This window comes from Monodelphis domestica, chromosome 5, assembly GCF_027887165.1.
Source record: "Monodelphis domestica isolate mMonDom1 chromosome 5, mMonDom1.pri, whole genome shotgun sequence".
NCBI lineage: Eukaryota > Metazoa > Chordata > Mammalia > Didelphimorphia > Didelphidae > Monodelphis > Monodelphis domestica.
Genome location: NC_077231.1, coordinates 210,514,814 through 210,542,464, shown reverse-complemented (window position 1 = coordinate 210,542,464; position 27,651 = coordinate 210,514,814). Strand labels below are relative to the sequence as shown.

Here is a 27,651-nt window from a genome sequence, read left to right as displayed (position 1 = left end):
GCTCAATTTAGAATATGGGATTACAGCCAAAGGGTCTTTGTTTTCAGTAAGGGGCTCCCTATTGTTGCTAGTGAGTACAGGTGGAAACAAAACATTTACTTGGCTCTTATCTTATTATTCCTTAATGAGTCTACTTCTATGATACACTCAGCAAGAGAATTCTTGACAAAGGAACTGCCTATTGAGATGAACATTACATACTGATAGGACATTTAGCAAAGGCTTTAGAGGCTTTGCCCTATCCATGATGAAATACAACACAAAAGTATAAGAATAGCCAAAGTCTAAAGCATTCTAATTTTGCAATTCTTTTCCAAAGATCCATGTAGATGCTAGGAAAGGAAACAATTATTAACCAATTAATTTAACCAAGTTATCTTTTTATTAATCATTTTCACTAATATTCCTTTGCCATGAGCCTCAGTTGGTTTAGCCTCTACCCAGTTAATGGACATCTATATTTTCTTTCTATTTATTTGTACTACTCCCTGTGACTCTAAAAAATGTGCTCCTATAAGTGTGTTAATGAATATAAAGCTACATATACACATATATGTGTCTGGGTGTGTGTCCTTGGAATGTATGCCTTAGTATGAAATCTAATCTATCAAAGCGTAGTGACATGGTGATCAATAATATTAATAGATCTAATTTGCATTACAGAATATTTAAAACAGTATGCCTGTTATTTCTGCAACAACATCAACTTTGATTATTCCCATATATTGTCATCTTTACTAATTTTCTTGGTCTGCAGTTCAAGGTCAGATTTGTTTAAATTTATATGTCTCTTATTATTAATTATTTGGAACATTTCTTCATATAGTTCTTAGTAGTTTTCAATTCTTTTGATAACTTCATATATTTTCATCACTTGAGTATTCAAGACCTTTTTTCATCACTATATAGTTCTTTTAGTTGCTTATGCCAAACTATTATCAGATATATTTGATACAAAATTGTGCAATTGACTTCATGCTTTCTTACCTTATTTACATTAATCTTTTCCATGTAATTTTTTCAATTTCATGCAATTGAAATGATCCATTTGTATCTTTTGTAATCATCTCTGTTCTGTATTTGATTAAGACTTCACATTCTAGCCATGCTTGGGAAAAGTATCACAGTTAGTTCTCTCCTAATTATTAATGGTATGAAGGAGAGCACCTAAACCAAGAGAATGAATTATCCAGTGATAGGACAAAGTGGCAAAAGTTTGGACTTAAGTCTCTTAAAAAAAACAGATGAAAAAATGAATGTGAGGATGAATGAGTAGTGAAGAACTGAGTCACAATGAGGGGAAAATTCCTGGTCCATGCTGAATTTTGAGATATATGAATGGTGGCAATATTGCCTCAGTATCAACCGTGAATTCATTTTCTTTAAATAAAACTCTAAGCATTTCAGTAGAGTTATATTCAAAGGAAATAGAGACTTACATAAATATTTGAACTAAATATAAGAATCCATAGAACATTTGTGTAACTTGAATTGGTAATGGTGGTGGTTGAAGGTTGTTATAGAGGCCTTTTATCAAACTTGTTTCCATTCCAAGGAGATTTGAAGCTCTTAATGCCATATTATATCCGTAAAGAACTATATAGGTCTCTAGGTTAGAAAATGAGATTCATTACAGGAAACTGTTATGGGCCAATGTGAGTTCTGTGTGGATCTTATTTACTTGTGTGTTCATTCATTTTTGGGGTTTTTGTTTATTTGTTTTAGGGATTATTATGATTTCTTTTGTCTTTGGATTGAATGAATTTTTGTGAGGAAATAAAAGCTGTCTGATATTTAATATGTATCATTACTTTTGCTGTATGAGACACATATAACCATGTTCATTTGTTGTTTTTTTCTTTAAAATTCTACCCATAGTCCTCTGACTACCTATTCTCTAATTCTCAGGTTAAATTCTAACTGTGGAAAATTGAACTAAAGACACATTCCTGACAGAGGGGGTGGAATAAGATTGTAACCACAGTTTGATCAACCACTATTTACATTGGGATAGTCAGCTACCTACCCTGAAGTCATTCTGTTGGAGTCCCCAGGAGACAGAAAGAGTGAAGCAAATCTGAAGCTTTCCCTTTCTGTATGGGAAATAAAAGCTGAAAATTGGCAAGAAGAAGTAAATTCATGAATAAATCTGTGCTTTGAAGAAGAAAAAGCAGTGTAGAAATACAAGGTAGATTTTCCATGCAAGATGAACAGAAGTTTAGATTCCCTCTTTCTGGAAATCTCAACCCCACTCAGTTCAAGGGTCAGAAATCTTTTTGTATCAGTCAGCTGAATAAATTTCCAGTAAATATTTTGAGTGTTGGTAAAGGGGGAAAGAATTATATTATCCATCTTATTTTTCCCCAGTCTTTTGTAGAGTTTTTTTTTTTTTTACTCATCCTCTAGTTTATACCTTAGCCCTTGCTATCACTCTTTTTCCTGTTGCATTATTCCCTTCTGGTTGGTTGTAAATGATTGTGTTAAAGATATGCTGGGTAGATCTCAGGCAATACAAAACAAGATCAAAGAGCAAAAGACTGGGAATATTTGGATACACACACACACACACACACACACACACACACACACACACACACATATATATATATATATATATATAAAGTGATTCAGGTGAAATGAGAAGATTCAGAACAATTTAAATAGTAATGACATCATTCTAAGAAAAATTACCTTGGACTCTGATGGTCAATCACAGTTCCACAGTACTTGTGATTAGATACAGTATTCCCCTCATTATAGCACAGGAATAGATTCAAAGTGGAGAATGAGAGAAATATTTTTGACACTGACAATGCAGTTATTTGCTTATGTATTACAGAATTTTTGTTTTTCTTTTTTTTTCAATGAGAAAGGGAAAAATAAGTGCTTGTTATTTGAAAAAAATCAAATCAAGGTTCTAGACAAAGGAACCAGTGAAAGAATTCTCATACAAAACTGCAGTTCTTCGTTTTTGTAAAAATTCTTCATCTTCTTGTACCCCAAGACAGAGTTGAATAGGCACTTCTGTTTCTAGCAGAATATAAGAACAACTGAATTATCAGACCAGAGATCCTTGAGGACAATCTGGGAAGCCAGCATGGCTCTCTTGAATTCAGTTCTGGCTTTCTTTATGAATATGAATCACAGCAGAGCTGCACAGAGTTCTGTTCTTCTCCTATGACATAGAATACAAATTCTTCCCAACTCACATTCCTCTGTCCCTCAACCCCACTGCATTTGAATTGTTTTATAAAAGTAAGGAAAAAACTTATTTTCACACAATAATCATATTCACTTTAGGATTAGGGAGATAGAGTTAGGAAGAAAGCAATTTCTCCGGTGGAGCTCTCAACTACTCTCCAAAACACGCTCAATTTATTCCATTATAGGAGTCTATTCCTGAAGAACATAGGTAGCTGATTTCTTACAGAAAAACTCCAAACTTAGAAAAGGAGGTATGAGTTCTGCAGATGAACTCAAGTAGCCCTCTAAATGAGTAATCACTCCTGTGTATTAAGAAGTAATTTTCACTCTTGAAGAGAACAATCACTAGAAGAGAATAATTTAAGCTCTGTTTTAAAATGTGTTATAGACTATTTAAATAAGCTTAAATAAATTTTGAAAAGTTACATTCCAATATTGAGTTGAGTTTTAATAAGCCTTTGTGTCTTTACAAGAGTACAGAGTATGAGATTGTAGGTCATAAAGAAGAAGAAGCTCATAGTAAGTTAAGAGATCATGCATGTCACAGCACTACCTGCCCTCTTCTCTTTGGAAAAGGATCATGGGCAGGGTTTTCATAAAAATGAGGATGTTGTACTTTTAAGGAATGTTTAATATGTACCTTGTTATGAGGGTAAAGGGAAAATAGCAGTTAGCAAAAAGTAAATATAGATTTTTTAACATAATAAACTATAAATAGTCAGATAATACCTCATTTAAGAGGGCCACCTAAAGAGGTCTATAAGAAAGCAGTCTGTCATTGTCCTTCATACTAAAAAAAAAAATCAAAATGGCATCACAATGTTGAGGTCCATGACCTGTGTATCTGACTGGCTGATCAGAAAATAGTAAATGGTAAAATGTAAAAAAGGAAAATGGTATGGGTGATGTCTTTTGACTCATACACAAATTGGACTTAAGTGAGGCAGAGTCGCACAAAGTCATCAGCTTCTCTCTTCCAGAGTAATTAAAGTTCAGTGGCAAGACAAAAGTCAAGATGATTGGGGATGATTTGGAATGTAGTGGATGACCTTGGTGTCTCTGACATCTGACCAAGCTCTAAGTTTCCCTGCATCCACACCTTCAATAGAAAAACTGCTCACAGCAGTCTGTTCTACTAGAGAAGTCTCCACTTGCTTATGTTAGACACCCCCAAGTGTTAGGTTGCAGACAGACAACAGTGGTGGAGAAGCAGCCCTGAAAAGCCTGAGGGTTCAGTAACCCTCATACCAGAGGTCTGAGTTCTTCCAGAATATCCCATACTTCCCAACCCTTAGGAAATAGAAGTTTGCTGTAAGACTATTTGAAACTAAGCTCTTAGAAGAGAAAAAGATTATTGTAGGTTATATATATATATCATGCATGCACATTTTATAGGTATATGTAAATACATGCATGCATATGTATATACATTACATTTCAGAGAATGAAAACAAATAAATACAACTTTGTTCAACAAATAATCTTTTTTGTGGGGCAAAAAAGAGCTAAGAATGGCCAATTATTTGTCCTTCAGATTCCTAGGACCAGTGATCACTCATACACATTTGTCTTTAGGTTTGGGGGTTAACTTAGAGATGCAGTTTTCATTGGTCCTCATTATGTCTTATCACTCCAATACTATTCCATATTCTATAGGTTGGCTCCTAGTCAATGGACTAAATGGCTAGGGAAAAGAAACACAGAGAGCTACAAATTCCATGACTCCCTGATAATATTTGCAATGGGAGGGCAATGAAGAAATTATACAAAATACCACACATGAAAGACATGATGAATAGGAGTGATGAGTCCTGGTTGCCCTTCCACATGTATAAAACTTCACCAGGATCATACCTCATTTTGTCCTCGCCCATGGTCTACAACATGTAGAATTCAAATCTGGTATAACCAACATATACTAGAAGCTTTCTTTCTGCTTGTTTTCCTTACAATCATTAGTTTACTACATCCCAAGTGGAAGTCATCTTGCAATCAATATTTGTCTTATCCTAGTTGACACCTGTCTTGGGATAATCTCCATGTTTCATAAGATCAGTTCTATTTGGCCTTCCTCTGAGCAACTGAACTTGCTGAGATCTTCCCCTTCAACCCCCATGATCTTCACCACCATTGTACTGATACAATATGAAGTAAGCAGGAGAACAAATTACACCAATATCATCAATACACCAAAGCCAAACATCTTTGAAAGATTTAAGAACTTTAATTAATGAAATGACCAGCCATGACCCTAAAGAACTGATGAGCTGGGCTACTCACCTCCTGGAAAAGGTAAGATATAGTCATGATGCAGAATGTGACATACAATTTTGTACATGGCCAATATGGAAATTTGTTTTGCTTGGCTATTCACATTTGTTATAAGGGTTTTATATTCTTTTTGTCATCTTTTCACTTGAAGAGATAGAAAAGAGAGAAAGCAAATGCTTATTAATTGAAAACTTTTTGAATAAAAACAATAAAAGTAACCAAAAAGACATCATTTGACGAAGAGTTAATGGACTGATTTGTCTCAGGTATAATGACTTATTCTTTCTTAAGTTGATTATTACTCATTTGGTCCAAGATCTTCATCATGATTTAAGACTGTCATCTCGTCCAACATTACCTATCTGATTTATTCTCCAATATTAACAATCTCTTAATTTTATTCTCATCTTTGAATTTCATCATTTTTAAAAGAAGGGCTCAAGGGTGAATAAGCTGATCTCTAAAGTCCCTTCTATATCTAAGGATATATAAAGAATGTCCCAGCTGGAAGGAACAGCTGAAATTATTCAGGCCAACTTAAACCTAAAGAGTGATCCTTTCCAAAAGATTCCTTTCTTGTGAATCCACATTCATATGAAAACTCCAAAGAAGGAGAGATCCATTATGTCTAAAGCAATCCTAGTTTGTCAACCTTAGAGCATTAAAGAGTAAAAGAACATTATTAGATGTACAGAAAAAAAAACAAACAAAAAAGAAGCAGGCTTCAAATCCTAGCTCAGCTATTTACATCCTGTGTGACCATGAGCTAATCATTCCACTTTCATGGCGCTCATTTTTTTCATTGGTAAAATGGGGAGGGAACAGACTAAATGGTCTCTGATGTCCTTTCCAGTTTTAAGGTTATTATGCCCCTTTATAGTATCAAATTAGTTGAAAAACACTTGTGTTGCTCTGTAGAAATAACCCCAATGTGAATATTTTTCTGTCTTGAATTTGGTTTCTTTGATTGCAAAATGCAGATAGCAGAGTTATAAGCCAGATAGATTCCAACTGATTGGGTAATATGGCTGAATCAAGATCATGGTAAATGGGTACAAAGCAATATTGTTATACTGTAAGAAATAATTGAATATATCGAATAGAATGTATCTTTGCAAGTTGCATGTGAACTAAAGCATAATGAATTAATAGTAACCAGGAGATTGTTACATATTAGCCTCTATAATTTAAAGATGTTAGAACTGATGTAATGGCCATTCTTGACTTCAGAAGATACTGAAGTATGCTTTCCATAGCTCAGCAGAGAGGCAAATTTCAGAAAGAGGAGCATATTGTCATTTATGGATTAGTCACTGTTGTGTTTTGTTTAATTATATTTTTCATTACAAGAGAATGTTCGAAGTGTGTATGGGGGTGTTTTAAGAAATGACATCAGTAAAGAAGTAGCAATAAAATAATAAAATGAGGCCAGTTTTACCAGCTTTCTCCCAGGCAGAAAGAGTCAGTTAGATCCTTACTCTACTTGCAAGGTAGCTTATTGGCAGTTCTTTCATGTCTTTGAGAGGGAAACAAGGCAGGATTAATAAACCCACTTATTTTCAAAACCCATCTACAGCACCCTTTTTAGTTATCAATAAACCTATCAACAAATACTTATTAAGCATCAATTATTTGCCTGGTATCAGGAACACAAATATAATAAATGAATCAATCCCTATTTGAAAAGTGTTTACATTTTAAAGGGACCCCACTACCTAGTAAAGACAAACATTTGCATGATTCATTTACATTTTTTAAACCCTTACCTTCTGTCTTAGAATCAACACTGTGTATTGGTTTCAAGACAGAAGAATGTTAAGAACTAGACAAAAGGGATTAAGTGACTTGCTCAGGGTCACACAACTAGGAAATGTCTGAGGACATATATTAAACCCAAGAACTTCTGTTTCTAGGCCTGGCTCTCAATACACTGAGCCAACTAGCTGCCTCCCTTATTCTTTGACATTTTAAAACTGTTTAATCAACATATTTTGGTATTATATCTATACCAACTATATCTATCAGGTATCTAGAAAGGTTCAAATACTAAAGAAATAAAGGATCAATCCTCTAAAGCTCTAAAATAATGCATTAACAAACTTTCCCTTTTCTTATTAATACTTCACTAAAATTTGGTTTATTCTGACTGATAAGTGGGTCTTGTCACCAAGGAAACTCCTAGCTTGTGCCCTATGGATTAATGGAAGTTAATATATACATTTGGTAGAGTGGAAAGAAGATATAGGAGGGTGGGGAGTCGTTATTATCTGCTTCACAAACCAGATTGTGGACCCATGTCCTTGCTAATTTTGCATAGTGCTATGATGATTCTCTGTTCAATATATATTGACAGTGACTCTGACCCCTTCGCACCATGGGAGACCTGGTCAGTCACCTTATTCTGCTATGGCTATGGCAGTTTTCATGTTACCACTGCAGTGAAAGACAGTTAAGAGCAGAGCAGTCCAATGGCTTAAGGGAGAGGATCAGAACTTTGCTTTGATAAAGAAAGACTACTGGGAGCTCACTGGAGGAAAGGAATGTCTGTGCAGAATATTAAGATAAGGCTATTTTGGGCAGTAGTGGTTGCAGCCAGTTTTAAATCACAATAACGGTTGCTATTACTATACAAGGGTGTTATTGGCTCACAGTTGTATAAGCTTTAAATTGTTTCTTCCATCGCAAGTATGGGTTTTCATAAAGGCTTCCTACATCCTTGAACCTTTTCCCTTTTGTGGCTGTGGAGTGCCAGGATGCACTTTTGGAAATGACAAATTTGCTATAGTCTGCTCAAGACTGAGAAAACTTGTATAAACTAAATATCCTTGTAGTTGATTGTTGTTGTTTTTCACTTTATCTCTATTTATTCTGTAAGCTTATAGACATGGCCCAAGTTTCACCATATGCCAAATGGGTAAAATGGCACCTTTAGGAGAAAGATATAAGAACGAACAGAGCATTTTTGGAGTTCTTTTTGTTCATTTGAAAACAATCATTACATAGCTATGGGCTTCATTTTTAGAAAACTACCCTCACCTTTCTATCCAGACATTTAAAAATATTTTTAACCGTTTGCATTATTTGGCTTTACAACTTTCAACCATTCTCACCACAACTATAGACATCTCAATATTGAGAAGACAGGTACAGACTAAATGTTCTGAAAACTGACTCATTTTTGGGGGGTGGAGTTTTTTACATCCATTTATTTTTTAAGCATAGACATATACCAAGTTTTACAACCTGCCAAATGCGAATTACAGCATCTCCTGGGGAAGAGTGGAAGAATGAATTGAGCATTCTTGGAGCTTTTTTTTATTCACTTGAAAACAAATGTTACATAGCTCCTGGTCCTTATTTTTAGAATGTTACCCCCCACCTTTCTACCCATGCAGTATTTTTTTCTCTTATTAACTATTTGTACTATTTAGTTATACAACTTTCAAACAAACTGACAACTTACAACCACAAATTGCTCTTTGAACAGGGGTTCTCTGTCCTCAGAAGCCCTATGAATTCCAATTGGAATAACATAGTCTTAAATTTGGGCCTTGGAAGGTCACAGAAGAAGAGACTGCCTAACAACAACTCTCTTGAAAACCATTTTCCGTTTAATTTGAAGTCAACACTTTAGTGTTGGCTCTTCTTCATGAGGGGGCGTTATAACGGCTTGTGTTGACTTCCCAGTCTTTCAGTTCTTGTCCTTTTGTTTCTGTGTAGCCCCAGAAGAGAATACTTGGAAAAGAAGTTGCTGATATTTTCCCCTTCACTTCCTTGCCCCTCTCTGCCCCCCTGCTGCCTCCTGAAATAGAATGCAAGTGCTTTTCCAACGTTCCCTGAGAGAACATCACGTTCCCAGAATAAGTGACAGTGGCCTGAGAGAGCATTCTATCACTTCTGTGTAACATTCTCTGGACCTTGAAATATCCAAGTAGGCAAGAACACTAATTTTTTCAGCTCACCAACAACTATCTCATCCCCTGGACCCCTGAAGCTGATTCACAGAAGGTCCGACCTAGATGGGATCCAAAGGTTTTGATTTTGCAAATCAAATCTAATACCATTAACTAGAAGTAAACAGATATCCTCTTTGCAAAATTCCTGTCAAGGATGAATCCACTCATTCCAAGAAACATATCTTTTTATTATGAACATATGAACAGCTATGCTACTTATATTCATTGTTGTTACAGGGCAAGCATTAGTCTACTGTTTTGAAGATACTGTACTTATGAACTAGAGAAAGATGAATTAAATTGCAGGTTTCTAATCTCTTTCAATTTGAGAAACTAATGGTACTGCAGAGACAATGGTAGCCAATTTGGCAACAGGCTAAGCAGCAAAACATCACAATGATCTCAAAAAGTGCATAAGCAAAAGAAATCCCTGTGTTTTGTGACTTCTGTTCTTAAAGATTTCATCTGTCATCATTTATTTTCTAGTTCCTTCAAAAAGTCATGAATCTCCAGAAAGCAACAGTAACATACCAATTAACACTTAGCACAATGTCCAACACATAATAGATGTTTATCAATTGATTCAATGTGAATTTTCTTTTTTAATTGTATGCATTTTCATAATTTTTACCTTCCATAGTTTCTTTAAAAATATTTATTTTCCTAGTATAAGGGGGGTAATTAAAGGATTAATGAACTCTTAATACTGAGTATTATTATAGAGCTTTTGATCTCCAAAAATATATGGAATCTGTGAAGAATGAATGAATGGATGAATGAATGAATGACAAAAATTTTCCAAGCATTTATCCATGCCAAGGGACTATAGAAAGACAGATCCAATGAAGCAAAACATTCACTGACCTCAAGACACAACAGTAAAATGTAGGGGAAATTTTTTTGATTATCACTAATGTCCAGGTAGTTCTCTGGGACAGAGAAATTCAAGAATTTACAAAGGATACATTCACTTTCAGCTTGTCTTAAAAGCATGAGACCACTGCTACTAAGTCACACCCTTACAAAAGGCCATAGTAAGATAATAAGTAAACATGAACACACTTAACAGAAAGAAGATGAGAATTGAGAATTAGTAGAAAACAAAAGTGGAAATAACTCTACTCATATCCTTAGGTCAAACCTTGGGGATTGATGATGCCAGTTTTTCATTCTTTCCTTGGCTTGATATTGTTGTTATATTTTGAAAGAGTAAGAACAGCAATTTACCTCAGAAAGTGGTACCCAAGCAAATAACACCTTACTCAAAGGATATGTTCAATAAATATTTGTTGATGAAGGAATGGATTAATGGTGGATAGCTACTAAATGGATGGATAGATGGATGGATGGATGGATGGATAAATGAATGAATGGATGGATGGATGAATCTCTGGATGAGTGGATTATCTAATATGGCCTTAATGAGATCAAGGTTGCAAGTCTGCTGCATGTGCCAAATGACATTCTGTTCTATGAAAACACACTGCATCCCTGATTCAGGCCAACCATCTTACAAATGGAACTAGAGAAGAAGGTGCAGATGGCATAGTGTAAATGCATCCCCACTGTGAAAAAACCTGTTTGTTTAACTAGTGTGTGCTCTTTGTTGGGTTAAATTCATTTTTGAACATATGTTGTGTATTTTCAAAAATAAGCCTAGTTCCTTTAAAATGTCATGTGCTCAATCATTCACTCAGCATCTGTCAGAGAAGGTTAATTGGATTCAGCTGAGGCAAAAGAACATCACCACAGACCTATGGTATCTAAGATGCTTTCAGAGACTGACTTGATTTAATTCAAATTCTCAAGGGAAAGAAATCTACTTTGGTGGAGAGAAGGGAAGGTGCATAGTGGTGATATTTTCTTCATGAGTACAGTTTTTCTTGGGATAAAAAGAGTTGCTTCCAGATGTCCTTTGCAGATCAAACTGGCCATTCTAAACACCAAGGAATAAAGAAGCTAGAGAGTTTCACTAATGCCTGTGGCTGAGGAGAGTTGCCCATACAAGCTACTTCAATGTTCCCTGAATGGAAGGAATGTTGGCAGTCAAATCCAGATTTAGGTTCCTCTTCACTGACCAGTGTTTCAGATGGTTGCAAAAAGAGCAGGAAAATAAATACAAGGAGAAAAAGATCATCTCAGTAATATTGTTATTCTTCCTTCTCTTTCTTTTCCTCCCCATTAGTACCAGTATCATTCTTATCTTGAGCAGCAAAAGTGTTTTGAAACTGGATATATCTACTTTCTAGTGGGAAAATAAAGAGAAGCTGGCTGAGTTAGGAGTAGAAGTCATTTTCTTTTTTCTATTGGATATTTTACTGTTAAAACTTTGCATTTAAAAAAAGTTTGGGATTGAAAAAAGACTGAAAGTTTGGATTAAAAAAAAAGACAGACTGTCTAACATGAAATCTCTAATAAAAAATCAGAAGAATGATACTATTTTAGAAGGAAAATGCAGGAATCCAAGATATTCATCAGGAAGCCAAAATGAAAGGACAATATATTTCACTAAGGACAGTGAAATAGGAAGGGGAAATAGCTAAAATAATGAGTAATTTAATAAGAATTTAGTCAAAGATCTGAGAATAAAAAGAATGACATGGCATAACAGATAGAGCCAGGATTTGGTGTCAAAGTAACTTGATTTCAATTCTTGATCTGCTTCTTATTACTTTGGTGAAAATGAGAGAATCACTTCACCTGTCAGGGCCTAAGTTTCCAAATATTTAATTTCAAAGTTTACTTCCTGGTGTAAATCTATAATCCAGAAAGGTGAGTTTATGGAAAAAAATGATATCAAAACTAGATTACATAAAGATTCAAACACACACAAAATGACTCAACTTGAAGAAAAATGTATTCTTTTCTTTAAAAAATGGAAATCAAATTACAAAGTTAAAAATAATGCTTTAAAGGATATCATCATGGATTGTTGAGAAAAGGCTGAAAAATCAATGACAAATTTTATATCAGTGAACAATTGATTCCAAATTTCTTCTGCAAAAGTCAAGTGAATCTTCACAGGAAGAAAGTTATAAGAAACGTTTTAAAGAGTCAAGTTCTGGATGAAAAATGTGTGGATAAGTTATTCTATTTCTTTAATTGAAGAACAGAAAAGTTTCTGAGTGAAGCATACAGCCTTTAAAAGACCACAGGTATTATAGTTTGCAGACCAGAAGAATTTTTAATTCTTCCTTCATTGTGAATCTTAAGTCTTAAGATTTAAGTCTTAAGACAATTAGATGACAAACTTATAGCTGCTGTCAATTATTTCTGAAAATTCTTATTGCATCTTGAGGTGCCAGGATATCAGGAATATTATAAGGATTCATTAAAGGAATGGAAAAAGAGCAGGGTTGCCAATTATGAAAAGCATTCAAACTCATCCTTCCCTAAAAGGGGTGGGGGTGAAATTGAGCAAAAGAATAGCCAACTGTAGACACTGAGAAGCTATTCAGAGGTAAAGGCAATTAAGCAGCATTGAGAATTTAGGAAGGTAGAGGGAGGAGGAATTGATACTGGGGAATTGTGAACTGCATGGTCCATATGAGCTCCCATTGTGTTACTGAGGCTAAAAAAAGCCAGTGATATTTTGTTTCTATGAGAAGAAGCCTGGAATCAAAGGGGTAACAGTTGACAACCTCTCTTTCTTCATGAAAACCACCCCTGGGATTCAAACTTGAACACCAATGCTGGAAAGGTGTCATTTTATTTCCTTTGAATATGGAAACTTACTGGGTAAATGATGTTTATTCCATATTATGAGTAGGAATGGAAAATTATAACTTTTTTTAACAGGTGAATTTTTATAGAGGCAGGAGCCAAGGCCTACCTCCTTCCAATGCTGTATATGATGAAATGGAAAAAAATCTCAAATTTTCCTAAAATAAATGAGTCACAGTTAAAATCGGAGCTGCAAAGGTGAAGAACAATTACCACATTCTAATTAGCATCCTGTTATAGTTCTCTTATACAAGATAATCCTTTATTAAAAGTGTCAGTGTGGGAAAATATTGACTGATATTGAAATGTGAGTGTGAAATTTTAATTACTTGTGAAAATTAACAGGATTATTGACTGAAAGGCACTAATGACTCTAATGGAGAATAGAGGCTTTCCTACAAACAAATGATTAGCCTAGACAGTAGAATGGAAATAGAAAATCTAAGGAATGCAGAATAGCCAACTCAGGGCATTAACTTTGTGCAATGCCAGGGCAAAAGTCAATCCTGGCAATACAGTAGAAACAATAATTCAATAAGCATTTATAAAGACCCTACTTTGTGTAAGCAACATTACCAATCTAGGGATAAAAAAATAGTGGAAAATCTACCACCCCAGCCTTCAAAAGCCTTATATTCCACAGATAAAATAGAACTTATTCTCAAATATTCAAATAATTTTGTGATCTTATTACTATAAAATTGTCACCTTACACTCCTCACCTCTTTTCCCAGAAAGATTGCTAAATAAATCTCATGTGAAATAAACATTCTGAGTGATTCCTGCTTATATCCTCCCATAAAGTCAAGTCAGGGGCTCCAACCAATGCACTGGGGAGCCTTTGTCAATTTCTCCTGACAGCTCTAAGATTCCAGTGAAGCACACAGGTCTTTGTAACCAGTTCAGAACATGCATGTAGAGATGAAAATAAATCAAATACAATTGGAGGAGGAAGAGAGCATTGGTAACTGGGGAAAATATGAAGTAAAATCTGAAATTTGCAGGGAGTACATTCCAGGCCGGGTCCCTACCCAAATCTTGACACGGAATGAGAGGTGGGCAAAATAAGAAAGGAGAATTTAAAGGATAAGCTATCCAGTGCATGTGTGAGTGAACATGTGTAAAAGGACTGGGTAAATAAAAAAAAATCCTTTTATTTATATTTATATTTATATTCACATGTAATGTGTTTCTTTATTCAAGTTAATCAATTGCTACTGATAAAGCTCTATTTAGAGAAAACCGTGAAGTAGATAAAATTTGCAACCAGAAATCACATCCACTCTTTTGCTTCCTAATAGAACCAGTAAGTGTCTAGTGCCATTATAATCCCCTCCTTTCCATCTTCCACTGCCTCTGGCCTTCCACTATGGCATTTAGACCTATTTCCTTAAGAGTGCCCCATGAATCAGACATTCAAATTTTCCTCCTTCTTGCCTTAAAATTTACCCTTTATTTGCAGAGGGTTCTACTCACTTATAATCTGATATGTTACATTAAAGTTTTTATGATAATGGACACTGTGATACTTAAAGAGACATCTCCCAGGTAACATAATTTGCACTTTAAAGAAAATCTTTTGGAGACAGTTGAAATCAAATATATTATGGCAGTGTAGTGGGAAAGTGATATTGAATCACAGTGGGTCTCTCCACAGGTTTTATCTCACATAATGTAGATAATATCTTACTCTTCTCTATAGAGAGGGCCAGATCTATATGATTTGTAAGGCATTTAAGCTTCTTATTTGCAGAAGTATCTTGGGAATTTCATCTTTTGGAGCATATTGAATGTGTAGAAAATGCTGGACTCAATGGGGGCAGGATGGAGAAACTGAGGCCTAGAGAGAGAATGTGTCTTGCTCTAGATTATAAACTCATTAGTGGCAGAACCAATAATAGAACCCAGTCTTCTTGACTTCCATTACACACAGACAGACATACATACATACATACATACATACATATATAGTTTTAGATAGATATATAGATAAATTGATTGATTGATTACCACTAGGTGAGGAAGGTGATACATACATACATACATATATAGTTTTAGATAGATATATAGATAAATTGATTGATTGATTACCACTAGGTGAGGAAGGTGTTCCAATCTGTCCATGCTTTATTAAAAATTTACATAAAATTAGGGAGAAGACTCAAGTGACTCCTGAGGTATATGCTAAGTGGATTCTACTTCTTTCCTGATAGGCAATTTTCAAAGTATGCCCACAATCATTATCTCATTTTCTTTGCCAAAAACTATGAAATACACCAGACAGGTATCATCATCATTATCATCCTCCTCCTCCTCCTCCTCATCATCATCCTCATCATTATCATCTAAAAGACATATAATAGTCAATAGATGAAAACAAAAACAAAATTCAGAGATATCAAGTTATTGTCTAAATTCACATATCTAGTAAGTGCAAGAGTGAAGAACAGAATGAAAATGTCCTGACTCAATGCAAGGGTTTTTTTTTTTTAATCCCACAAAAACACCTGGTTATTTTCAAGCCCCCAGATATTATGTCTGTCAAGGAAAGAATCATGTCCTTTTCCTAAAAATACGAAATCCAACAGTGATTTTCCATTTATTCTTTTTTTAAGCCTACTGATTCACAGTTATGCATATCCTTAGAGGATATATAGTGGCAAATCCTCTAAAGGAGATGCTTGTGATGAGTGTCAAAAATCTTTGCATACAACCTTTTGAGGTTACCATCAGCCGTCAAAACCAAGGGAAAAAATGTTTCTTCATCAATCTCTCCTTCGTAATGAGAATATAAAAGCAAACTCCTCACATGGTTCCCTTTGAATGACAGAAAGCTACCAAAGACGTCAAAGGAAAAAATCTGCACCAACTTCCCCTCCCTCTGTCTCCACCCTTTGAAAAGCAGCAATCCACATCTGCACTAGAAGTAAACAAAAAGAGACTAGTAAATTGTGACATACTTGGGCTTTTCACATGAGGTTTTGACTACAGGATGGAGGTAGAAAATTTTAGAAAAATAATGACATAATCAGGCTAAAACATTGGCCAAGCTTGGAAAAGTGACTTTGATACTGGGACTTCACAGTCATTCTCCCTAGAGAGAAATTGGGGGCCTTGGCCTTCCTTGAAAAGCCTCATAGCACACAGAATTTAAAGTCTCATGTATTTTCTTTCAAGAGAAGTATAAAGTATCTGGGAAGGTTCTAATGAAGACATGAGGATTTTAATATTTCTAATATTGATCAACAATAAGAAATTCAGTGGATATTTTATTTGATATAGACACTTTTACCAGTGTCTATGTCAAAGTAGCTAAGCCAAAGGTTTAGAAACTCATATTAGAAAGAAATGATTATATCAGTTTCTTTTCCTATGATAATTTTTATTAGCCATCTATTTTACTTTGAAGGCATCCTCTTTTGGTGAGTAAGTGATACAGGAAGATTAGTTGTTGAGGATCTTTGTTTTCTTTGGAGGTGGGAGTGAGAGGGACATAAAAATTTGTACTATTGCATTTGAGGAGAAAAGTCAGGAAAACTCCTGTGTCCAGAGATTATTAACCTATTACAAACCTTGGATCTATTACTGAACTCTAATTTTATACAAACAGATGGAAGAAATTCAGATCTTGAAGAGAGAATAAAGAAAAAGAAATGTACCTATTCTTCTCTCTATCCTGGACATCACCAAGCCCACACCAAAACCGATTCCATAGTCTCAACTGTGGATAATGATGGAATCCTCCTCACAGGAATGTTGATAATGGGCCTCATACAATGTTTTCATTTTCCAAATGAAGGAGTTAAAGCCTGAGCTGTGAAGTAACTTGTCTAAGGTCACATCAGTAATGAGGAGTAGAAACAGCATTAAAACTTAGGCTCTCACTCAAACAAAAAAAGATTCTGAGATCTATTTCATTACACAATAGCTTATGACTGAAAGCAACAAAGGCAGTGATGAAGTCCACCAATACCTGAGAAAAGAAATTTTGAAAGAGATGCTCTATTTTTTAGAAGATGCTTACCATTAGTTATTTCTGATTTTAAAAAATGAAAGCCTATTTTCCTATGCTAGTTCAGAGTAGTAAAATAATTCGGAAAATAATACCTTTCCCTCAGTTTTATCTTTTCTCAGTTTTGATATCTTATGCACAGGACATAATATCAGCTTACTTGCCTAGAAAATATGTAGCATTAGTTTCAAGATACATAACATTAATATAGTACATGGTAGAAGTCTAATCTGTAGGATTAAGGTTTTTTTTTTTTAAACCCTTACCTTCCATCTTAGAATCAATACTGTGTATTGGCTCCAAGGCATAAGAGTGGTAAGGGCTAGGCAATGGGGGTCAAGTGACTTGCCCAGGGTCACACAGCTAGGAAGTGGCTGAGGTCAGATTTGAACCTAGGACCTCCCATCTCTAGGGCTGATTCTTAATCCACTGAGCTACCCAGCTGCCCCCAGGATTAAGGTTTTATGAGCACAATTTAATGAAGATGACTATGTAAAATTAGAGGAAGTCAGGGACAGCTGGGTGGTTCAGTGGATTGAGAGCCAGGCTTAGAGATGTGAGGTCCTAGGTTCAAATCTGACCTCAGACACTTCCCAGTTGTGTGACCCTGGGCAAGTCATTTAACTCCCATTGCCTAGCCCTTACCACTCTTCTACCTTGGAACCTATCGGTTCCAAGACAGAAGGTAAGGGTTTTACAATAGTAAATAAATAAATAAAATTAGAGGAAGGCACATTACACTGTAAGTTGAAGGAACTGTTCAATTAAAGGGGAAATACATTACTAACATTTCTCAAACATTCAAAAAAGTTTTCATTTACCATATCTTTTTGGTGTTTTCCTAAAAATATCATCTAAAATCATCTATGGTAGATAAAATATTACAGTCCAGGTATGTCGGTACTTGTAGCATTTTTGAAGTTGGTGGTATAAAACATATAGCAGCTTTGGCTAAAAATTTGGAATTTGCTCAATTATAATGAGATTTTTGAAAACAAGGACTATATATAGAAAGAAAATAAAAATATTCATATATATTTAAAATTGTATCCTCTTTTCAAGAAAAATGTCTCAAAATATACCAAGCTCACAATGAACTAACCTGCTTGCAAGCCAAGGGACACATCAAAAAGACTTCTTTCTATATCTTCCATATGTATATTTTTAGTGATTCCATACCACCTGATTCTAAGGTCCAAAATTCCTTCTGCTGAACACGATCCAAAGGAATAGACTTCAGTTAATTGTAGGTCTTATCAATTTATTTTTGAAAATGGTGGTGATATTGTCTATACATTCAATATTTTAACCAGTATTCGTTCCTTTCAACACCCGAGCTCTTATCTTTAATAAGTAGAAAAAGAAAGTGGGGAGGGAAGAAGGAAAAGGAAATAGAATTAAGGAAGGAAGGAGAAAAGGAAAGAAGGAAGGAGGGAGGGAAGCGAGAAAGGAAGGAAAGGGGAAGGAGGGAGGCAAGGATTAAAGGAGGGAGAGAGGGAGGGGGAGAAGGAGATAGGGAAGAGAAAGATGAAAGAAAGAAAATGGAAAAGGAAAGAAAATGAAAATAAAGGAAAAATAAACCGGTAAGGAAATAAATCATTCAGCTCTTGTTTATGATTTTTGACCCAATTGTACTCTCTTTGAGAGTCATGAAAAGAATTTCTTATGCTAATGAAGGAAACTGATTTATTAGTGTGTCCCCCATCTTCCAGATAGCATTACCATGGAAACAGCATCAGTTAAGATGATTGTATATGTAGGTCATAGTTTAAAACAGGAAGTTTGAGCATATAGGTAAAATAAAGGAGGAAGTGAAGGAAGGAAAGAAACAAAGAAAAAAGAAAGAGAGAGAAGAAAAAAGAAGAGAAGGAAGGAAAATGTATTCAATATCAGTAGTAATAGGTTTACAGATTGCACCTTGAAGTGATATAATGGATATATTACATCCATTGGAATGAATAGGCATCATTATTGATTGCAGATCAATACCAGTTAGAACTGAGAGAAGAAGTGAATAAAGATCAACTTGTATACTTCAACCTGATGATATCTTGGACTACAATTTTGGGAGAAATAGCATCAATAATAAAATAAAAAAGGCTCCTTCCTTCAGGTCTTTGCTTTATCATAAACATTTTTGAATGAAAGAGAACAATCAAGTATTGCCAAATAAAGATCTTCTCTAACCCTTATCTGCCACTTCTGGGTTTTAGGATATCAGAAAAGACCAACTATATTTGCACTGAAATTCTAACTTTTCTCTAATGAATATACCTTGTTCAAAGACACACTGCTCCTTTACTTCCAATAGTATATTAACTGCTCAACACATACCTTTATGTGACCTAGTTAAGCTTGGAGGATTCAAGGAGTTCATTGTGACTAATTTTCAGCCTTTGGTGATTAAGGAGAGATATTCTTACTGAGGTCCAGAATAGGAACAAAGTATGATAGATTTAGAATGTCAAGAGTTTTTAGAGATATTCTAATCACCCTTCCTTTTATAGATGAGAAAACCAAGGTCCAAAGGTGTTGTGACATCCCTTGGGTCAGAAAAGTGGTATATGTATACATATATGACTGAACCTACATCTTCTGATTCCGTATCCAATCCTATTTCCATTATACCACATTGACTACTACTCCTAAAATGATCAGCTCCAATAACCGAAAAAGGGAAGTACTTGACAATGGGTAGGATTGTATCTTCTTAAGGAGAAAAAATAATGGCAGTAAGAATGCTGACACAGATTGCAGACCATCACAGACTATCTGACACATAATTCTGAATTATTCCTAGACTCTAATTGCTACCTACTCCCTATCTACTGAATACAACTGGAGTAAATTAGGAAAAGATGATGGATGACCCTGAACTGGGCCCTAAATTTTATTCATTTCTTTTTGAGGACCTACTGTACTCCTCATGGTAGCTACTCTCATTTTCCCTCTCTCCCAAACCCCAAAACTTTTAGTTGCTGATTTTCGGAAAAGATTGAGGCTATTAAGTTTCCATTGAGTCCTCTTCTCTATTTTAATCCCCATAATATTCTTATCCAGTTTATCATCTTTCCATTTATCCTCAGAAGAGCAGGTGATTTACCTCCTTAATACCACAAACCTTACCACATGTACCCTCAAAACTATATCTTCTTGTCTTCCTACTAATATTTGTAAAACACTTATCTAGTATATAGTACATACTTCCATTTGTTCCCTCTTTTTTCCCTACAATGATCCATCACATGACTCTCCTATTTGCTCATACACCTTTGGTCTTGCTGTTGACATCAAGCTATAGAGGATCCCAATTTTTCCAATATTAAAAGTGAACAAAGCAAAAGAAACAAAAAAACAACAAGAATAAAATTATCTTCCTTTCACTTTAGATTTCCCTCAAGGAATCCTATCCCTGGGCTAAACTTCTACAAAGAGTAGTCTATAGCCACTGCCTTCTCTTCCTAACCATCTCCTAACTCCTCAAGTCATAGCAATTTGCTTTTCTCTCAAACATTCCATCTAAAATGTTTCTTTCAGGAGAAGGGGAATGGTATTCAATCACTGTCTACTATGTGTTGGCCATCTTGCTAAGTGTTTAACATATATTATCTTATTTGATCTTCAATTTTACTAAATATGGTCTACATTTCTATTCTTGTTTTTTTCTCTCTCATCCGTTTTTCTCTCCTTGCATAATTTGCCATTGTAGACCACTCTTCTTTCTCAATAGCCAGTCAGACAACAAATATTTATTCAATGATTACTATATGCCAGGCACTTAACTAGATGATGGGAATAAAAAGAAAAGCAAAAAAAAATACTATCCCTCCTGCTGAAGGATCTCATATTCTATTGGGAGCAAACAATGAAATAACTAAGGTACACTACACACGGATACTCACATAGAGTGTGTATCTATCTATCTCACTGTGTAGTATATCATATAACAAATGCATACCTGTTTATGCATATATGTCACATCACATGTGATGTTCATAAATGTGTTCATATAACATTAATATATATGCAAATTATATGTGCATAGATATATTCATATACATATAAAATGCATAAATATTATATGTGTGTATATATACTTTTAAAATATTTTAACCTTTTATTGAGTTTAAGCCAAATTCTCACTCTCTTTCCCTCCTTCCCCTTCCCTGCTCTCTAAGAAATCAAGCAATCTGATATAGATTTTACATGGGTAATAGTAAAAAACATTTTCCCATATTATTCATTTTGAGCTGTCTTGAATAAAGCCAGGGATATTAAGGGAATCAGCTAGTGCAAAGGCAAAGAGATGGAGAGCCATGTTGAAGGAACTACAAGTAGGTCAGTATTACTGGATTATAGAGTACATAGAGGGGAGTAAGTATAAGAAGACAGGAAAAGTAGGAAGCAGCCAAGTTATAAAGAGCTTTAAATGCCAAACAGAGATCATATTCAATGTGGAAAGTAATAGGGAACTGGTAGAGCTCATTACACAGTGTGAAGACATGTTCATATCAATATTTTATAGGAAAAAATATCCACAGGAGCTGAATAGAGGACAGGTTGGAGTGGGACAAAGGGAGACCAGAAAATTAGTGAAATTGCCCAGTTTTTTGGTGATGAATTCCTAATTAAGAGGTGTGTCTGTGTGCGTAGAGAAAAGTAGCTGAATCTGGGATATGCTATGAAGGTACAAATAATGAGATTTGTTGGTTGTATATGTAAGGAGAAAGACTGGGGAGTCTAGCTTAACAATATAGTTGGAAGACCGGGTGATTGGGAAGATACAGTACCTTAAACAGTAAGATAGAAGTTCAGAAGAGCAGCAAGTTGGTGGTGGTGGGTGTTGATAATGAGTTTTCTTTTGGATCTATTAAATTTGAGACACCATGGATAAGTCCCATTTGAAGTGTTCAAAAGGTAGTTGATGCATTACTATAATAGAGGAGAGACTTCTTTCTCTGCATTTCATGAAATGAACACTTTAATGATTTTCCTCTTATTATTTCTGCCTTATTGGCTATTACTTCTGTCTTCTTGAATAGCACACTTCCTCTTCTTTCAGTTTTTCCCTTCTTTCAGAATTTCCCTCTAGATTTTAGGTTGTTTTTTTGTTTCAATTCTCTTTTCCTCACAAAATTTCATCTACTCCCATGATTTTAGATGTAATTTCTATTTAAAAAAAAAACTTCCAAATATTATTTTATTATAATTTTCTCCTCAGAGATGTATTACTCTATTTCTAACTAGCTGTTATATCTATCCACTTATCTACTTCCATCTCAAACTAAATCTGCTTTATACTGAAATTATTTTCTCTACAAAAAGCTGTTATCTTTTTGAGTTATCTTTTTCTGTTCATGACACCACCAAGTTCTTAGTCATTCAGTGTTATAACTTGACAGTGTTGTGCTATAATCTGAATCACTTAGTTACAACATTTTGAACATCTAATCAGTCACCAAGTAGGTTCTTTTCAATCTATTTCTAAAATAGCCTTCATAACTACCCTGTCTCCTCCCAAATTCCCTGGTAGCCACTGGATTCATTGGCCTTTCAATTCTCACTTCTATGATAATAGTCTCCTAACTAGTCTTCCTTCTTCCAGTCTATGTGTTTGTTTGCTTTTATAATTTCTCTTTCAATAACATTTTCGTAACCCATGGCTCTGCCCCTAAACCATATTTTATCTCTCCCCAATCGGAGTCTTTATTTAAATATCTTTTAGGCCTGAAATTCACCCCCACCCTCACATCTAAGTTAATCCAACAGGCATTTATTAAATACCTACAATGTGCCAAACATGTATGCTAAGCATCAATCCTCTCTCCCTCCTTGAGAAGGTGAGAATGATTTCTCCCTCTTCAAATTCTCATTTTGCTTTTTCTGGACTTTCATTTCCACTCATCTTCCTCTCCTAGCTATCATAGATAATTATCTTTTCCCTCCAATTAGACTATGTGTTCCCGGAGAGCAGAGACTGAAATTGTATCTATCTTTGTATCCACAATCCATCATACCACACTTTACTCCTAGTGGACTCTTCAGAGAAAAAAAAAATCAAATTAAGATGTTATCTTTAGGAATATACTAATGAATTTCACCAATGCCCAAAACGATGGATAGAATATGAGGGGGGGGGAGAGGAGCAAGAGGAGGGGAAGAGGAGGGGAAAGGAGATGAAAGGAGAGAAAAGGAAGGAAGGGGAGAGAAAGAGAGAGAAAAGGGAAAGAGCGCAAAACATGGTACTTTGTTGTTATAGAGAAATGATGAAAAGAATAGTGAACTGAGTGAAAAGCAATTTATTTACTTATTTGTTCAACTGTAGATCTTATTGCTGCTTCATTGTTTTCTGACTCTTTATAGGAAGATAGTGGGCATGGGAGAAACAATTTTAGCCTGAGTAATCCACAAACAAAACAAAACAAACAAACACAAATACTTGAGTTTGAGTCTGGACTCTGGTCTTGCTACTCTTGTACATTAGGCAAATCACCATCCTGAATTTCAATTTCCTATATGTAAATGAGAATAATGATCTTTTTTCTATGATTCTCTAATGTTAGAAACTTCAGAGTACTAAACAAATTTGAGTTAATATTATGACTACTAATTAAGGAAAAGAATTTTTTTTCTTTTAGAGAATTAATGGAAGGTTTATTTTGTCAGTCTGGAAAGTTAAGTGAATGATTTTTCTGATAAGAGCAAGATAATTTGTTCATGCCTTTACCTATGAGCAATTCTGAGGTGTCAGTAGTTGAGTAAGAAAAAAACTGACCCACAAAATGACTAAGCATACTCAAAATAAGGGAAATCTTTTACTCTTGAAGAAAGCATAGTCCTAGAACCTTCATATTTCTTGGCAGTGTTGGTAGCATTTCATTTAACCATGAGCCTTTCTACTATCTGTGCAGTTTATTCATTTTAACTAGCCAGGGAAAGATGTTATGATGTTATGAGCTATAGAGGGGGTTGGAAAACCTGCCTGAAGATGAGAACTGATATTGTGTATACACTGCTAAAATCAAACCCCAAATTATGTGACATTAAAAGAAGTTTGAACAACAACAAAAAAAAATCAACAAGATTTTACTTGGGGAACAAGCATTTGCATGAATTTACATTAACACCATCAATCTCAATCCCAAAAACACATTGATTACATGGGATATTTCATCTCAAAAGGAAGTTTGTCTTGTTTGGGCATTTCTGTCTCACACACACACATAATCTCTGAATTTAAGGGCTACATACAATTTTTCTCTGGGTTAAATGCATTAAAAATAGGACAGAACAGGAGGCACATGACAATTTTCTTCTCAATAAACATAATTATGTGCAGACATACATCTGTGTATATATAAACCTTCTTGCCTCCTCCCAAAAAATTCACAGAAACAAATATATACACACAATAACAAACATACACATACATATAGACAAACCTCTTCTGGAGCTGCAGGAAGACAGCATGATTGAAAAGCTACCTAAAAATGAATTAGTCTCTCAACTTAGTTTTAGCCTGGTAAATGTCATATAATCCTCTCCTTAACCCTCCCCAATCCAGAGTACCACAGCTAAGGTAAACTAAAAGTCTAACAGACCTACCTTTTATATTCAAACTGGGGTCATATTCTGATTTTCTTTGGCTTTAAGAAATTTTCATGATTAACTCAGAATAAAAAGTGAGATGGAAAAAAAAAGTAAATATTATTCTATTACTTTGCTAGAAAAAATAAAAATAATAAAAGCTATTTTAAAAATTGATTTAACATACATTAATTTCAGGTCCCTGAATGTAAGACATTATTGAAATAGGAATATCCTGGTGGTATGACACTAGTGATAAGCCCTTTGATTTGCAGCCAAAACATGATATATTCTCAAGCTCCATAAGAAACCTAACTAGTGTAAATGGAACAACCCCAGTTGCCTGAAATAACTTTGACTTTGCTTGTATGTTCCTCCCGTTCCACATTTTTTTATTCTTCAAGACAAGGATATGGGCCTTTTTCTTTGTAGGTTATAGAGCTATTTTCTATATATCATAATCACCACAATAGCCAATACCACCACTACCACTATTCTGTTTTGTATCTATGAAAAAAGTAACCAATAAAATTCTGTTGGATGTCCATAAAACATGTAGCCACCATTCCTCAATCCAGACACAATACTCCAAAGGAAAAACAAAATAAAACAAAAACCTCCCTTCTTATTTTCTTTCTCTATTATTCCCCAGATTGGTAAAGACAGTTTGGGAAAAGGAACAGGGCAAACAGCCTGAGAGAGTGTGGTGGGAAGGAGGGTGCTTCAATTTAATACACTTAGGGAGCTGGGTCACATCACTTTTATTCTGGTTCAAGATGAATAGCAGGTAGCAGGGGAATGCTTCTGCATAGTCGTTACTTTGTACTGTACTTTTATACTCCATATGCACCCTCGCTCTGCAGACTGTTTTCCTTCAGGCTGGCACAACCTCTACCACCACTTCTATAGGTCTTCTTTAAGCCAGTTATTCCCTAGGATTGTTTTTGGTCCTCCGGTGAAGTCTTGAACCCAGATTTAAGACTCTGTGTAAATGTTTGGCTTAATTTAGGGCAAGTTTAGTTATCTTTCTATCACCTAAATACACTCTGCAGCTCACCTAGACTCTGGGGTCACTGTTGCACCAGATTAGGATATGCCCATAGCCAATTCTGCTGTCAGTCCTGGGGGGGGTGGGGGTGAGGAGGGGAGAACAGACAACCAAAGTAGTCCTGACATCTATTGACACAATGCTAAGTAACTGCAATCAGGAAAGATGAAAGCAAGTTTCCCCTTGGGTTTAAGGACATTACCCACTTGCTTTCTCCAGTAATCTCAAGACAAACAGAAAGTGTATGCGGTATGTAGTTAGAGATACCTTAGATACAAAAGAAAGGTTCATTTTAAAAGCAAGGTTCTGTACTTCTGGCTGGCTTCATGATCCATTTATCTTATTTTCATCAGCCCCTTACCTACCTTAATGGATGTTCTCTCTGTCTACACACACACACACACACACACACACACACACACACACACATACACACACACATACACACACACACACACACAATCACTTATATGACTGGATTCAGAGAATTGCCTACTTTGGAATGAGGACTAGCAGGTATCTGATATCCTCCTGAAAGGGCAAATGAATTAGGGAAGCTCTGGGTAAACCCAATGGGGAAAGGAGGAGGAGGAGGAGGGAGGAGAAACCTGAAACAGGGTGAATGAGAGGTAATGGCTGAGGCATGATCCTGCATTAACCTGTAGCCCCGAAGGTCCCAACATTGCAGGCAGCCCTAACAGTCCTCTTCTACCTGCCCAATCTTGGGGGATCACGAAAGCTACCCAAAGGTGCTATTGCAAAATCGCCACTTATCCAGGATTCTTGTAGCACCTCAGCTCCTTACCTGTAACCTACAAGTTATACGTGATTGTCTGGATCTGGGGGAAATCAACAAACTACCAGCCAGCCACCAGCGCAGTTGGGAGCTGCAAAGCTTCGACTTAAGGGACTATGGGGAGGTTGCAGCCCCTAGTACCAGAATGGGCAGAAAGAGATACATTTAGGTGGGAAAATCAGTCCTGAAGCCATGCTCCTACCCCTCCAATCCCTGGAGCTACGGTTGATTAGGTCAGGGAAGGGCAAAAAGAGAATCCTGAATGAACCTTTGGAGATAGAGCAAACCTGGGAGAGAGAGAGAGAGAGAGAGAGAGAGAGAGAGAGAGAGAGAGAGAGAGAGAGAGAGAGAGAGAGAGAGAGAGAGAGAGAGTCAGACAGACAGACAGACAGAGACAGAGAGACAGAGACAGAGAAAGTGTGTGTGTGTGTGCTTGCGCGGGAGCGAGCGCTGCAGTCCCGGATCTCTACCTTCAGCATCTGGAGGTAAAGGCATCTACATCCGACCTTCCCTTTACTCGCCTAGTGTAGGCTATTACCACTCCCCTTCCCATTTGGCACAAGGCATCTGGAGCCGCCCTCTAAACCTTAGCCCAAGCTCAAGATTATCTCTCCATCCCCACACCCTCCACCGCCACCATACACCCCCCCCCCCCAACTCTCTTAGGCAATGAGGCAGATAGAACCTCAGAACCCAATGAAAAAGGAAGCGAGCCCCGACCCTTCTTGTTTCAGGACAGTGTCCAGGATCTCCTGACTGGCCAGACCCATTCTAGAATGAGGAGTCTGGAGAGAAAAGAACCAGACGCCCACTAGTCTTTTCAGGGCTGAATCTCAGCGTGAGGGTTGTGGGTGAAGGACTGAAAGGAGTGTGCTTATGGAATTGCTGGGCGGGTGCTGCTCCCTTCCCTTCACTAAGTCCTGCTAAAATCCACCCTGGGTTAGATCATACTCCTTTCCTTTGAGGGGCTGTTTGCCCTTTCTTCCTTCTCAGGATACACGCACTCCCATATATAAACACGCACCTTCGTCAATCTTTGCTCCAAGACCACCCA

General features: G+C 35.9%; 1 protein-coding gene across 1 annotated transcript in view; it reads right to left on the bottom strand.

Annotated features, from left to right (window-relative positions):
* Nucleotides 1-27,651, bottom strand: part of CHRM2 (cholinergic receptor muscarinic 2) — a 202,552-nt gene that overhangs the window by 173,674 nt on the left and 1,227 nt on the right. The gene's annotated exons all lie outside the window — the stretch shown is intronic.